The 13,265-nt window shown below is 47.5% G+C and overlaps 1 protein-coding gene across 1 annotated transcript in view; it reads left to right on the forward strand.

Annotated features, from left to right (window-relative positions):
- adgrl4 (adhesion G protein-coupled receptor L4) overlaps positions 1–13,265 on the forward strand; it is a 133,631-nt gene that overhangs the window by 16,354 nt on the left and 104,012 nt on the right. The window lies entirely within an intron of this gene.

Genomic DNA, 13,265 nt, shown 5'->3' on the forward strand with positions numbered 1-13,265 from the left:
TAGCTAATGCCCTCCATAACAGGCAACATCCTAGTAAACTGCTTCTGTACCCTCTCCAAAGCATCCACATCCTTCTGGTAGTGTGGCGATCAGAATTGTACACAATATTCCAAATGAGGCCTAACTAAGGTCCTGTACAGCTGCAACATGACTTGCCAATATTTATATGCAATGCCCGACCGATGAAGGCCAGCATGCTGTATACCTTCTTGACCACCTTATCCACATGTGTTGCCACTTTCAGTGATCGGTGGACATGCATGCCCAGATCTCTCTGCCTGTCAGTACTCGCAAGAGTTCTACCATTTATTGTGTAATTCCTACATGCATTGGACCTTCCAAAATACATTACCTCACACTTGTCCGGATTAAACTCCATCTGCCATTTCTCCGCCCAAGACTCCAACCAGTTTATATCCTGCTGTATCCTCTGACAATCCTCTTCACTATTCACAACTCCACCAATTTTTGTGACATCTGCGAACTTACTAATCAGACCAGCTACATTTTCGTACATATCATTTATATACACCACCAACAACAAAGGCCCCACAACTGATCCCTGTGGAACGCCGCTAGTCACAGCCTTCCATTCAGAAAAGCACCCTTCCACTGCCGTCCTCTGACTTCTGTGCCCAAACCAGTTCTGTATCCAACGTGCAAGCTCTCCTCTAATCCCATGTGACTTCACCTTTTGTACCAGTCTACCATGAGGTACCTTGTCAAAGGCCTTACTGAAGTCCATGTATATAACATCTACTGCCTCTCCCTCATCTATCACCTTTGTCACTTCCTCGAAAAACTCGATCAAATTAGTGAGGCACGACCTCCCCGATACAAAACCATGCTGTCCATCACTAATACGTCCATTTGTTTCCAAATGTGAGTAAATCCTATCTCTAAGAATTTTTTCCAATAGTTTCTCTACCACTGATGTAAGGCTCACTGGCCTATAATTTCCTGGATTATCCCTGCTGCCTTTCTTAAACAATGGAAGAACATTGGCTACTTTCCAGTCCTCTGGAACTTCACATGTAGCCAATGAGGGTACAAAGATCACTGTCAAGGCCCCAGCAATTTCATCCCTTGCCTCCTGCAGTGTTCTGGGCTAGATCCCATCAGGCCCTGGGGACTTATTTACTTTAATGCTTTTTAAGATGCCCAACACCGCCTCTTTATTAATATCAACATGACTCAGAATATCTACACACTCTACCCTATATCCCTCATCCACCAAGCCCTTCTCTTTGGTGAATACCGAGGCAAAGTATTCATTTAGTATCCCTCCCATTTCCTCTGGTTCCATACAAAGATTCCCTCCAATACCCTCTTGCTCTTTACATATGTATAAAACGCCTTGGGATTTTCCTTAATCCTGTTTGCCAATGACATTTCATGACCTCTTTTAGCCTTCCTAACTCCTACCTTAAGTTCCTTCCTACTTGCTTTATATTCTTCAAGGGCGTCATCTGTCTTAAGCCTTTTAGACCTTACGAATGCTTCCTTTTTCTTTTTGACAAGATTCATAATATCCCTCGTTATCCAGGGTTCCCTACACTTGCCACCCTTATCTTTCGTTCTCACAGGTACATGCCGGTCCTGAATTCTAATCAACTGACATTTGAAAGAAACCCTCCTGGACGCTGATTACAAATTCTGCTCCATCCACACCTCCAGCAGTAAGTGTATCCCAGTCAATATAGGGAAAGATAAAATCACCCACCACGACAACCCTGTTCTAAATATCTGCATATCCGCTACTCTATAAGATCTAGAATTATCTGGAATTTACAGCACAGAAAGAGGCATTTTGGCTTAACTACTCTAATTTGGTGTGTATGCATCACAGGACCCTTTCCACTCTCATTTACTTTATCTATTCATATCACTATAACCTTCTTTAATTTTTCCCTCATTCGCTTCCTAGCTTCCCAATAAATGCATCGGTTATACACCCTAATTCTCTTGGAGGTAGAGAGTTGCTCATTCGCCCCACTTTCTGGGTCAGAAGGTTTTTCATAAATTCCCCATTGGATTTAAGAATGACCACCCACGTTTTTTTTTATAAATGATTTTTACTGGGTTTTTGAACAAAGTATACTTACCGTTATGTACACAGAATGAAATATGTATATATATATCGAAGAGAAGAGCACACAGAAAAAAAGAAAATAAATAAAATAACTGGTAGGGTATTATGCACTCGCTCAACAGCAGCAACTCTGTACAATTGGCAATATTATTTTTAACACATAAGTAGGCACCTGTTTGTGGGGTGTGGTGGGAACTGGGGAGGTACATATACATTTGGGTGCCGAAGAAACAATTACCAACGCAATATACAAATGGATCTGGTGTTGGTGTTGTCACTTGCTTCTCCTGGATGGATTTCGCTGCCGTTGTCGTCTCACGTCCACCTCCGCTTCGGCCGTTTGTCCTGTGTTTTGCCCGTATTTTCCTTGCTCTCTGTTCCTGGAGATGCTAAGTTTGTTATCGTTTGCCATGCCCTCCTTCCGGCTATCATTCCCTTGCCTTCTCCCCCCCCCCCCCCCCACCTCTCTGGTTCCCTGTCTCCTGCCTCTTCCCCCCCTCCCCTTCTGCCCCCCCCCCCCCCCCCACCTTCTCCTTTGGTTCGCCTTTCTTGTCCCTTAGGTTTAGCTGCCCCCCCCCCCCCTCCCCCGGTCTATCCCTCCCTGTCATGCCTTGGCTACTTTCTCCTGATTCTTGGCTATTCTTCTGTTTGTTGGCCGCAAACAGGTCCCGGACCAATTGGGTGAAAGGCTCCCACGATCTGTGGAAACCGTCATCTGGCCCTCGGATGGCCAAATTGATTTTCTCCATTTGGAGAGATTCTGAGAGGTCGGACAGCCAGTCTGCAGCTTTGGGTAGATGACCACCATTGTTGATGGCCTTGGTTCTCTGGCCCCATTCACAAATGGAGAACAAGGAAAATTATTTTAAAATCGAAGAATTGCTCGAAAGGCAATGTGGGCCTTCTGTTTTGTTGAAAGACTGGAGAAGTGGGAGGTGGATTTCTTCAGAGCAGAGAAGGTTCACAAGAGGTGTTCAAATCATGAATAGTTTTGAGACAGTGTATAAGGTGATAATGTTTCCAGTGGCAGGAATATGGGTGTCCGTCTCCATAAGTTACTGAAGGTTAACATGCAGGTATAGCTAGTTATTAGGAAGGCTAATGGAATGCTAGCCTTTATTGCAAGGGGATTTGGGTAGAGAAGTAGAGAGGTCTTGCTTTAACTGTTTGGAAGCTTGGTTAGACTGGAGTGCAGTTCTGGTCCGCTTACCTCAGAAAGGATGATGTGGAGATGCCGGAGTTGGACTGGGGTGGGCACAACTCTTACAACTCCAGATTAAAGTCCAACAGGTTTGTTTGGAATCACTAGCTTCACCCGATGAAGGATCTGTGCACTCCGAAAGCTAGTGATTGCAAATAAACCTGTTGGACTTTAACCTGGAATTGGAAGACTTCTTACTGTGCTCAGAAAGGATATTATTGCCATAGAATGAGTGCAACGAAGATTCGTCAGACTTGTTCCGGAGATGGCGGGATTGGCTTATGAAGAGAGATTGAGAAACTGGGGCCAGTGTTCCCTTGGGTTTTGAAGAAGGAGAGGTGATCTCGTTGAAACACACAAAATACTTAAAGGAATAGACAGGGCAGATGGAGGTAAGATGTTTCCCTTGGTTGGGGATTCTGCAACCAGGGGGCATGATTTCAAAATAAGGGGAAGCCACTAAAGATCGAGATGAGGAGAAATTTCTTTACACAGAGGATTGTGAATCTTTGGAATTCTCTACCCCAGAGGGCTGTGGAAACTCAGTCCTTGTGCGTGTTGAAAGCAGAGATTGGTAGATTTCTGATGAACAATAAAGTAAAGCGTTATGGGCACATTGTCCGTGAAAGGCATTGAAGCGTCCAATTGGCAATGATCGTATTGAATGGCGGAACCGGCTTGATGGGCTGAATGGCCACTCCTGTCCTTGGGCGGGATTCTCCGGACCCCAGCCACGTGTTTCTCGGCGGCAGCGGGATTCCCTAATCCCATCGCTTGTCAGTGGTATTTCTCATTGATGACACCCCACGCCGCCGGGAAAGCCATGGGCGGGGACGCACTGACGACGGGAAGAGAGAATCTCAATGGCCGGAGAAGTCGACCCTTATGTTCCTAACCAGAGAACACAGGTTGAAGGTGATTGGCTGTTCTTTGTTTCAATATGCTTTAATTTGAAAGGGTGGTGAAACCAGATTCAATGGTAATGTTCACAAAAGAATAAATATTGAAAGAAACTTTATGCAGGACTGCAGGTAAGAGCAGGGGGAGGAAATAATTCAAACTAATCTACGATAGAATTCACATAGTTGATGGGCTGAATGGGCGTGTGTGCTGTACCATTTTATGATTCTGTGATGCTGTCATTCCCAAATTATCACAGTAACATGTGATCAGGTGGATGTGGCAGCTCAATATCGAGGGTTTTGCAACATAAATTCTGTGGTAAAACTTGTCATTCTGCAGTAAATCTCTATGTTTCAAAAGCAGGTAGATTATTTGTGACTTCAGCCATTAAGAATGATGCGGGGGTCGAAAATCAACGCTACATTGGCGGCACAATCGGGCAGCGCGGTAGCAGAGTGGTTAGCACTGTGGCTTCACAGCGCCAGGGTCACAGGTTCGATTCCCGGCTTGGGTCACTCTCCGTGCGGAGTCTGCACATTCTCCCCGTGTCTATGTGGGTTTCTTCCTGGTGTTCCGGTTTCCTCCCACAAGTCCCTAAAAATGCTATTAGGTGAATTGGACATTCTGAATTCTCCCTCTGTGTACCCGAACAGGCGCTGGAATGTGGCAACTGGGGGCTTTTCACAGTAACTTCATTGCAGTATTAATGTAAGCCTACTTATGACAATAAAGATTATTATGATTAATATTACCATCCTTAACCCGCCTCAACCAATTATAAATCAGGTACAGGTTATGTTATGTGTCATGGCCGTAGTGCATATGCATACAAAACATCTAATTCTTTGACTAGTAAAGTGATTTATTAACAATATTACCACGTGGAATGATAACTAATGAACTGTGTTACAGACAGTAACGAATAAATGATTTCAGTGATTTTTAGTCTGGAGCTACTTCCAGTGCGACCATTCACATGTATGTCTTACTACCAACTGGCGGGTGTCTCATGTCATATGATAGATCTCTATCGCCACCAGCAGGTTGGAGGTAGCATCGCTAACTATATACAGAACTGTGCATAGCCATATCACCACAGCCACCTGAAATATTTGACCTGCCGAATGAATACTTCCCTTTTTTTGCTGATAATTCTGGTGTTTCTGAGACAGGATATGTTGTGATGTAGCTCTGTCAGCTAGTTGGCTGACTTGTGGATCAAATTAATGCCAACAGCGTGGGTTACAATCCCGATCTGGCTGAGGCAGGCTCTGGGTCTGCTACCTCAGCTACGCTGAGTAAAATACCTCGACACTTTGCCATGGCTCGGCGAACAAGCGCCAAAGAGCGTCCGTCGAACAGGGAAGTCCAAAAGGAGGTGTGGTGTGTTAGAGTCTCAATGTTGCAACACAGGTACATGAATCCCAAGCAAAATAAGCCAGGACTACAAAGACCATTCCTTTGCAGAGGGACAGAGTTAAAATTAAAGCAGGGAGAGAACATTTGTACAGAACCATTTTCTAGAGCACCCGTAGTAGTAGATCACAAGGCCAATTGGGAGATATTGACTGACCCTCCTTTGATGCTTCCTTCCCAATATACAGATCCATTTGGTGGAATTTTCTCATATTTTTGCATAGTGTGGCATCAGGTGTGGAAACTGCTAGCCCAAATGGTGGCCAACTCGGCAGTATCGTTAGTCACAGAGAAAGAAAAATTCCAAGGGGGCGGGTGCCATGATGTCACACTGGCGGGGCAGGCACTGAATGAACCAACAACTTAAGTTCGAAAAGATCGTGACGCCTGATACAAAAACGTTTACAAGAGAACCACGCCTCACCCCGAAAACCTCCCGCAGATGGATCACTCCCCCACGCAACGGAACACCCTCTCAAGGCACACCTACCCGCGCAACAAACCCCCCCCCCTTCCCCGGCACTCCCCCTAACACTGCACCCTGGCACTACCCCTACCATTTCTCCTGGCAGCTCCAGGAGGAGTGCCAATGGGCAGTACCCAGGCATGATCCTCTTCCCACTGCGCCAAGCACTCACCTGAACTGCTCTGGTAGGCTCTGCTCACCAGGTGCACACACTGGGAGACCTGTCATGGTTCACAGAACACCGCCATGAGTGGATAATCTAATGTGTGTGGGGGGGAGGGAGCGTGGGGCACCATCAGGCATAGAGGCCTAATAATTCCATTTAAATGTATTGAAATGGCGATCCCCACGCTCAACATCGGGATTCCTATTACGTCATTGGCAGGGGGGCCGGGACACTCGAAACGGGAAATCCCAGTGGCATAAATCGCGTTTTGGGATTCTCTGCTCTCGCTGATGAATTTGTCCCTCAAAATAGGAGCGTAACTCCACCCCCCCCCCCCCCCCCCCCCCCCCCCCCCCACCGTTGACTCCGATTGAATCTGATATAAAATGGGCGATAAAGCTTGCCCACTTTACATTGTCACACAAGATGGATGCCTCTTGCTCAGCCCACTGTGTGCAGTTCTAATCTTCATCCTGCCCAATGGGTTATTGAGGCTCTGGAACAAGTACAGAAAGGACGAACAATGGATGTTACCAGTATTGAAAGGATCTCAGTATCAGGAAAGGCTGAGCAGGCGTGGGCTCTGATTCCACAGGAAGTCTGCTATTTTCATATTAATGCACTTTCGAAATGTTCTCTGCATTGACGCATATTTGGCAGCATTTGTGACAATTGATGTTTTTAAAAAATTGTCTTAGGAATGTGGGCATCACCAGCTCGGTCAGTATTTATTGCCCATCCCGAGCTGCCCTTGAGAAGGTGGTGATGAGCTACCTTCTTGAACTTCTGCCGTCCATGTGGCGAAGGATGGCAACCTGTAACTAGTGTAGTGGAGTGCCGCAGGACTCCGTGGTGGGGCCAGAATTATTGACATATATCACTTATCTGGACAAGGGAGGTGAACGTACTGTCACCAAGTTTGCGGATGACACGAAAATAGTCGGGCAGGCAAGTGGTGAGGATGACACAGAGTCCACAGAGGTATATAGACAGGTTAGGTGAGTGGGCAAAAAATATGAAGTTTCACACTTTGTTGGGAAGAATAAAGGAGCTGAATGTTATTTAAGTAGAGAAAGACGGCAGAAAGCTGCTGCACAGAGGGATTTGGGGGTCCTCGCGCATATATCACAAAAAGCTGGCATGCAAGTTCAGCAGTAATTGGGAATGCAAATGGAATGTTGGCCTTTCTTTCAAAGGGAATGGAGGATAAAATGGGGTAGTCCTGCTCAAACCATGCAAGACGCTTGTTAGACCACTCCTGAAATTCTGTGAACAGTTTTGGTCCCTTTATTGAAGGAAAGATACACTGGCATTGGAGGCAGTCCAGAGAAGGTTCATGAGGTTGATCCCGAGGAGGGAGGGATTTTCTTATGAGGAGAGGTTGAGTAGGTTGGGCCTGTACTCATTGGAGTTTAGAAGAATGAGAGGTGACCTTATTGGGACATGTGGTCTTCTCAGGGGGCATAATCAAACAGTAAGGGTTCGCCCATTTAAGTCAGAGATGAGGAGGAATTTCTTCACTCAGAGGATCGATAATCTGTGGAATTCTTTACCGCAGAGAGCTGTAGAGGTTGGGTGGTTAGATATGTTCAAGCCTGACAGATTTTTAATCAGTTAGGGAATCAAAGATCATGAGTATAAGGTGGGAAAGTAGAGTTGAGGATTATACCAGATGAGCCATGATCTCATTGAATGGCGATGCAGACCTTGATGGGCCGAGTGGGCTACTTCTGCTCCCACATCTTATGATCTTATGGTCTTACAACCACACTGCAGTTAGGGAAGGAGTTCCAGGTTTTTGACTCAACGACATTGAAAGAACGCATTGAAACATTTTTCTGATTCAGCATTGCCAATAATAATAATCTAATAATAATAATGATCTTTATTATTGTCACAAGTATGGTTACATTAACATGGCAATGAGGTAACTGTGAAAATCCCCTAGGCGCCACATTCCGTCGCCTGTTTGGGTACACTGGGGGAGAATTCAGAATGTCCAATTCACCTAAAAAGCACGTCTTTCGGGATGAAACCGGAGCACCAGGAGGAAACCCATGCAGACACAGGTAGAATGTGCAGACTCCGCAGACAGTGACCCAAGCCTGGAATCGAACCGAGATCCCTGGCGCTGTGAAGAAACAGTGATAACCACTGTGTTACCGTGCCGTCCAATCCACCTACCTGCTCATCTTTGGGTTGAGGGGGTGTGACCCATGCAGACATGGGGAGAATGTGCACGCTCGACACGAGCAGTGACCCAGGGCAGGGATCGAACCTGGGTCCTCAGCGCCGTGAGGGGACAGTGTTAACCACTGCGCCACCATGCCGCCCACGCCAATATGTTTCCAAGTAAGGATGGTGTGCAGCTTAGAGGGGAACTTTCAGCTGATGGTGTTCCCATTCATTTGCTGCCCTTGTCTTTCGAGGTGGTAGATATTGCAAGTTTGGAGCACAGTTGTAAGGAGATTTGTCAAGTTTCCAAAGTGCTTCTTGCTGCCCATATGCATCATGTTGGAAGGAATGAGTGTTGAAGCTTATGGATGGGATGCCAATCAAGTGGGCTGCTTTGTCCTGGATGGTTTCGCTTGTCTTGTGTTGTTGGAGCGGCACTCATCCAGGCAAGTGGGGAGCATTCCATCACACTCCTGACTTGCACCTTGTAGATGGTGGACAGGCTTTGGGGAGTCAGGAGGTGAGTTACCCGCTTCAAAATTCCCAGCCTCTGACCTGCTCTTGCAATCACAGTTTAATTTAATAAGCCCTAGGATGTTGATTGTGGGGGATTCAATGGGAATAATGCCATTGAACGTCCAGGGGAGATGGTTAGGGAATGTTTTGTTGGAGTTGGGCATTGCCTGGCACTTGTGCCACTTGTTCTTGGGCTTTTAGTGGTGAGCAACATGTGGTCACAGTGATCACAGAAGCTTGCAGAAGTTTCCAGCATGTATGCTGCATTCCCGCCCACCCTCCTCCTGTGAATGGTTTGTTGATTCTGCTGTTAAAGATACACAGATGATGGGCATTGTTTCATTAAAGACTGGATTCCTATATAAAGAAAGTTAAATAGGGGCAGCGCGGTGGCACAGTGGGTTAGCCCTGCTGCCTCACGGCGCCAAGGTTCCAGGTTGGATCCCGGCTCTGGGTCACTGTCCGTGTGGAGTTTGCACATTCTCCCCGTGTTTGCGTGGGTTTCGCCCCCACAACCCAAAAATGTGCAGACTGGGTGGATTGGCCACGCTAAATTGCACTTAATTAGAAAAAATGAATTGGGAACTCTAAATTTATAAAAGAAAATAAAGTAAAATAGGACAGCGGGGCAGTAATTAGGAGGCAAAGATCTATAAGGCTGTGAATCAACCTATTATCAAGGGTCTGTGTCTTGTATTGCACTTAGCCACCTGGCCTGGATCCATTTAACACCCTCACCCCTTGGGGGATGAGCGTGGTGGTGGTGGTGGGGGATGAGCGTGGTGGGGGGGTGCAAGATCTCCATCGCCTAATCTGAGAGGATCGCAGACCAGACCCGCCCTTTGCAACTTGTTGATCTTCCAGTGTTTCCCTCTTCTCCCCACCCTCGACAAGCATTTCCCCTTCAGGGTTGTACACTCGGTGGAATTTGTTACTTGACGAGGTTAATTACATTGCTGGATGCTCGCAGACCTCGTGCCTCGTTTGCCTTGAACCACTGACCCCACCTCCCGCAGCTAATCAAAAACCACAATCGTTCTGGAGGAAGGAAGCTGTCAGTTTGCTTTGGAACACGGAATCTGAATGATCTCTTTGTGTTGTCCGTCTTTTGTGTGACTGCGATGGGCTGGGCGCCCCTGTTTACAAAGTCGCCCTGAAATGGCTGCGAAAACAAGAGTGAGCCTCTGTTGGCTGATACGATTGGCTCGGTGGCAGCTTGTTCCTTGGTGAAGTGAGGCTGTAATCAGGGCAAGCAATGCCTGGACTGCAGTCAGTAAATATTTACAGTGAAAGAAGATTACCCCCCTCAAACCGGTCAGCTTATTTTCTCGTCTGCCGCAGCAGCTTTCAAGCCACGTGTTGCTATTTATAAATATAAGGGTGTCTTTGTTGCCTCTTAAAAGGTCACCCAATTGGCCAGCGCTTTACGTACTTTGCTTTCATGTATGTAGCCACTTTTGTTTTTAACATGACGGGACATTGTGTGGAGATTTGGCAGGAGACCAGGGCAAACAATGAGACTTTAACTTGCCAAAACCTCATGTAGCTGATAGTTCAGTCAATGGCCATTTCACATTGGCCAGCTTTGTTGGGAAAGGACGGCCAATCAGAGGAAGAGATGGAAGAAAATAACCTTATTTATATGGCCGCATTTACGCCCTCAAGGTGTCCCTGAAGTTGACAGACAAAGTACTGTCAAGTGTAGACATGCTGTAACATGGGAAAACCAACAAGCGACAAACAGCATTGAGACAATGGCCAAATAGTCTGTTTATGGCGATGTTGATTAAGGGTGTGTGTCATTAGTCAGGATGATGGAGATAAATCCTGTGCTCTTCTTCAAAATAGGGGCAGGGATCTTTTTCCCCCACCTGAGTGGGTGGAAAGGACTTTCTGAAAGGCAGCGGGCTGGATTCTCTGATTTTCGGGCTATGTCCGGAGAAATTTAGAATTTAGAACAGTACAGCACAGAACAGGCCTTTCGGCCCTCGATGTTGTGCCGAGCAATGATCACCCTACTCAAACTCATATCCACCCTATACCCGTAACCCAACAACCCCCCCCATTAACCTTACTTTTTTAGGACACTACGGGCAATTTAGCATGACCAATCCACCTAAGGATCCGTGGCATTTTACGTCAAAACAATCGACGAGGCCCCTGCCCGGTGAGGGGCTAGCAGCTGCGCCAGGTAAAACGCCCGGCCTCCACAACAAAAACGGCTGGAGAATTGCCGGGTCCGTAGCCGCGCAAGCGCACGGCAAGGACCTACAGCGGTCGCACCAGACAACATGGTGCCGGCCGTGCACGGACCCAACCTGTCAAATACTACCCCCCTAGACACCCCCTGGGCACACTCCGGCAACCCCCCCCCCCCCCCCACCAATCCCCCCAGCCTTCGCCGAAGCCCCTGATGTGTTGGGCTCCTTGGATCCGTGAAGTAGACATAGGCCACCAACACTGAAGATGGTTCAACACTATTTTATCAACTCTTATAAAATGCTAGACATACTATAACTGTGGGTTTACACGATGCTAGATTAACTAGAGACCTGTGCCTGTGTGAACCAGTTGAATCACTCAGCACGTGGTGAGAGTCTGTACTGTACTTGATGAGCTCTTGTGCGTCTGAGAAGCAGCATCCAGAATGAGCGGGAAAAGTGATGCCCTCTGTCTTTATAGTGCGTGTGTTCTAACTGGTGATTGGCTGCGGTGTTTGTGCATGTTGATTGGTTCGAGTGTATGTCCATCAGTGTGTGTGTCTGAACCATGATATACTGGTGTATATTATGACCCCCCCCCCCCCCCCCCCCCCCCCCCCCCCCGGGCCAGCAGCTCCCGCCCGACGGTGACAGTGCTGGACACAGCCGTCACGCCGGATTACCGACTGCTCAGACCACACTTCCCCATGCGGTTGGGAACTCGGCTCATCAGGGGCGGAGCATCAGAGTGGGCCTTCAGCTGACGTCCTGAGGCCGTCCTCAATGATGCCATTTTGGAAGGAGGGGGGGGGGAGCATCCGAAAACAGGCGCCGACCCCGATTCCATCGTAAAAAGAGATTCTCCGCCCGATTGCTGATTCCGAAATCAGTGTTGGGGAACGGAGAATCCCGCCCAGTAACTTCAGCAATGCACCTTTCCCTCAGTGTTGTACCGAGTGTAAGACTACATTTTAGTGCTCAGGTTCTCTGGAGTGGGACTTGAACTCACAATCTTTCAGCTCAGAGTTAAGCATGCAACCACCCAGCCATGGCAAGCACAAGGGGCCTAATACCATAAGAGCAACTACCTGCGCGCCCCCCCCCCCCCCTTACCATGAGGTAGTGCACGTTCGCACGCCTCAGTTTCTGCACACTAACTCATGCGACAATAGGATAAAGCACAGAGAGAGAGAGGGGAATTGCCTGCAGTCAATTTCAGGAAATCCTGTGGAAGTTCTCCTCTGTCCTGTGGCTAATCAAGCATGTTTCAGGAGATCATAGTTATCGGTGCATTGCCAGCAGACGCACTGGACCATCAGAGACCTCTGTACGAAGGGAGTATTCGACCTGGGTATTAGTGTTGACTTGTCTATGCTTGCTGAGGGACAAAGGAACAGGTTGAAGCCATTCAACCCCTCAGCCCTGTTCAATTAAATCATGGCCGATGATCAATGAAATCAGGGCTGATTAATTAAATCATGGTACCTTAACGCTGTGCTCCTTCATTATGCAGAGATAGTCTAACCTGGAAGCCAGTCAATCGCAGCTTTGATAGTTTTACTTCATCCCAGACTCCCAGTGTTCTGGGAGACTTCCCGGTTATCCTTTGTGTGAGGAAACGCTTCCTGACTCCACACAGTCACCCGAGGTCAGAATTGAACGAACCCGGGTCCCTGGTGCCATGGGGGCAGCAGTGCCAACCATTGTGCCACCCTTTGCCGTGTTATGACATGGTACCTGAAGATCTGAAGGAAGACAGCACCACGTGGGCTACAAAGGTTCAAGAATGCAGCGCATCACCACCTTCTCAAGGGCATTCGGGGGTGGGTCATGAATGCTGGCCTTGCCAGTGATGCCAACATCCCATGAAATAACTTAACAGCTGTCATAATATCCACTCATGTATATAATGAGATGCAGACAGGCGGTGATTGACACATAGGATGACCAGTAAGCATACAACACAGTACAGCCAATCATCAGACAGGACACTACCACTATAAAGCCAGAGGGCACTAGATTTCCCGCTCTCCCTGGACCCCGCTCCTGAGACAGTCAGAGTCCACGAGCTAGCAAGTGCAGACACCATGCGGCAGCTAGTAAGTCTGGTCAGGCTACTACAAGGTCAC

The sequence above is a fragment of the Scyliorhinus canicula genome, chromosome 4, assembly GCF_902713615.1.
Source record: "Scyliorhinus canicula chromosome 4, sScyCan1.1, whole genome shotgun sequence".
Taxonomy (NCBI): domain Eukaryota; kingdom Metazoa; phylum Chordata; class Chondrichthyes; order Carcharhiniformes; family Scyliorhinidae; genus Scyliorhinus; species Scyliorhinus canicula.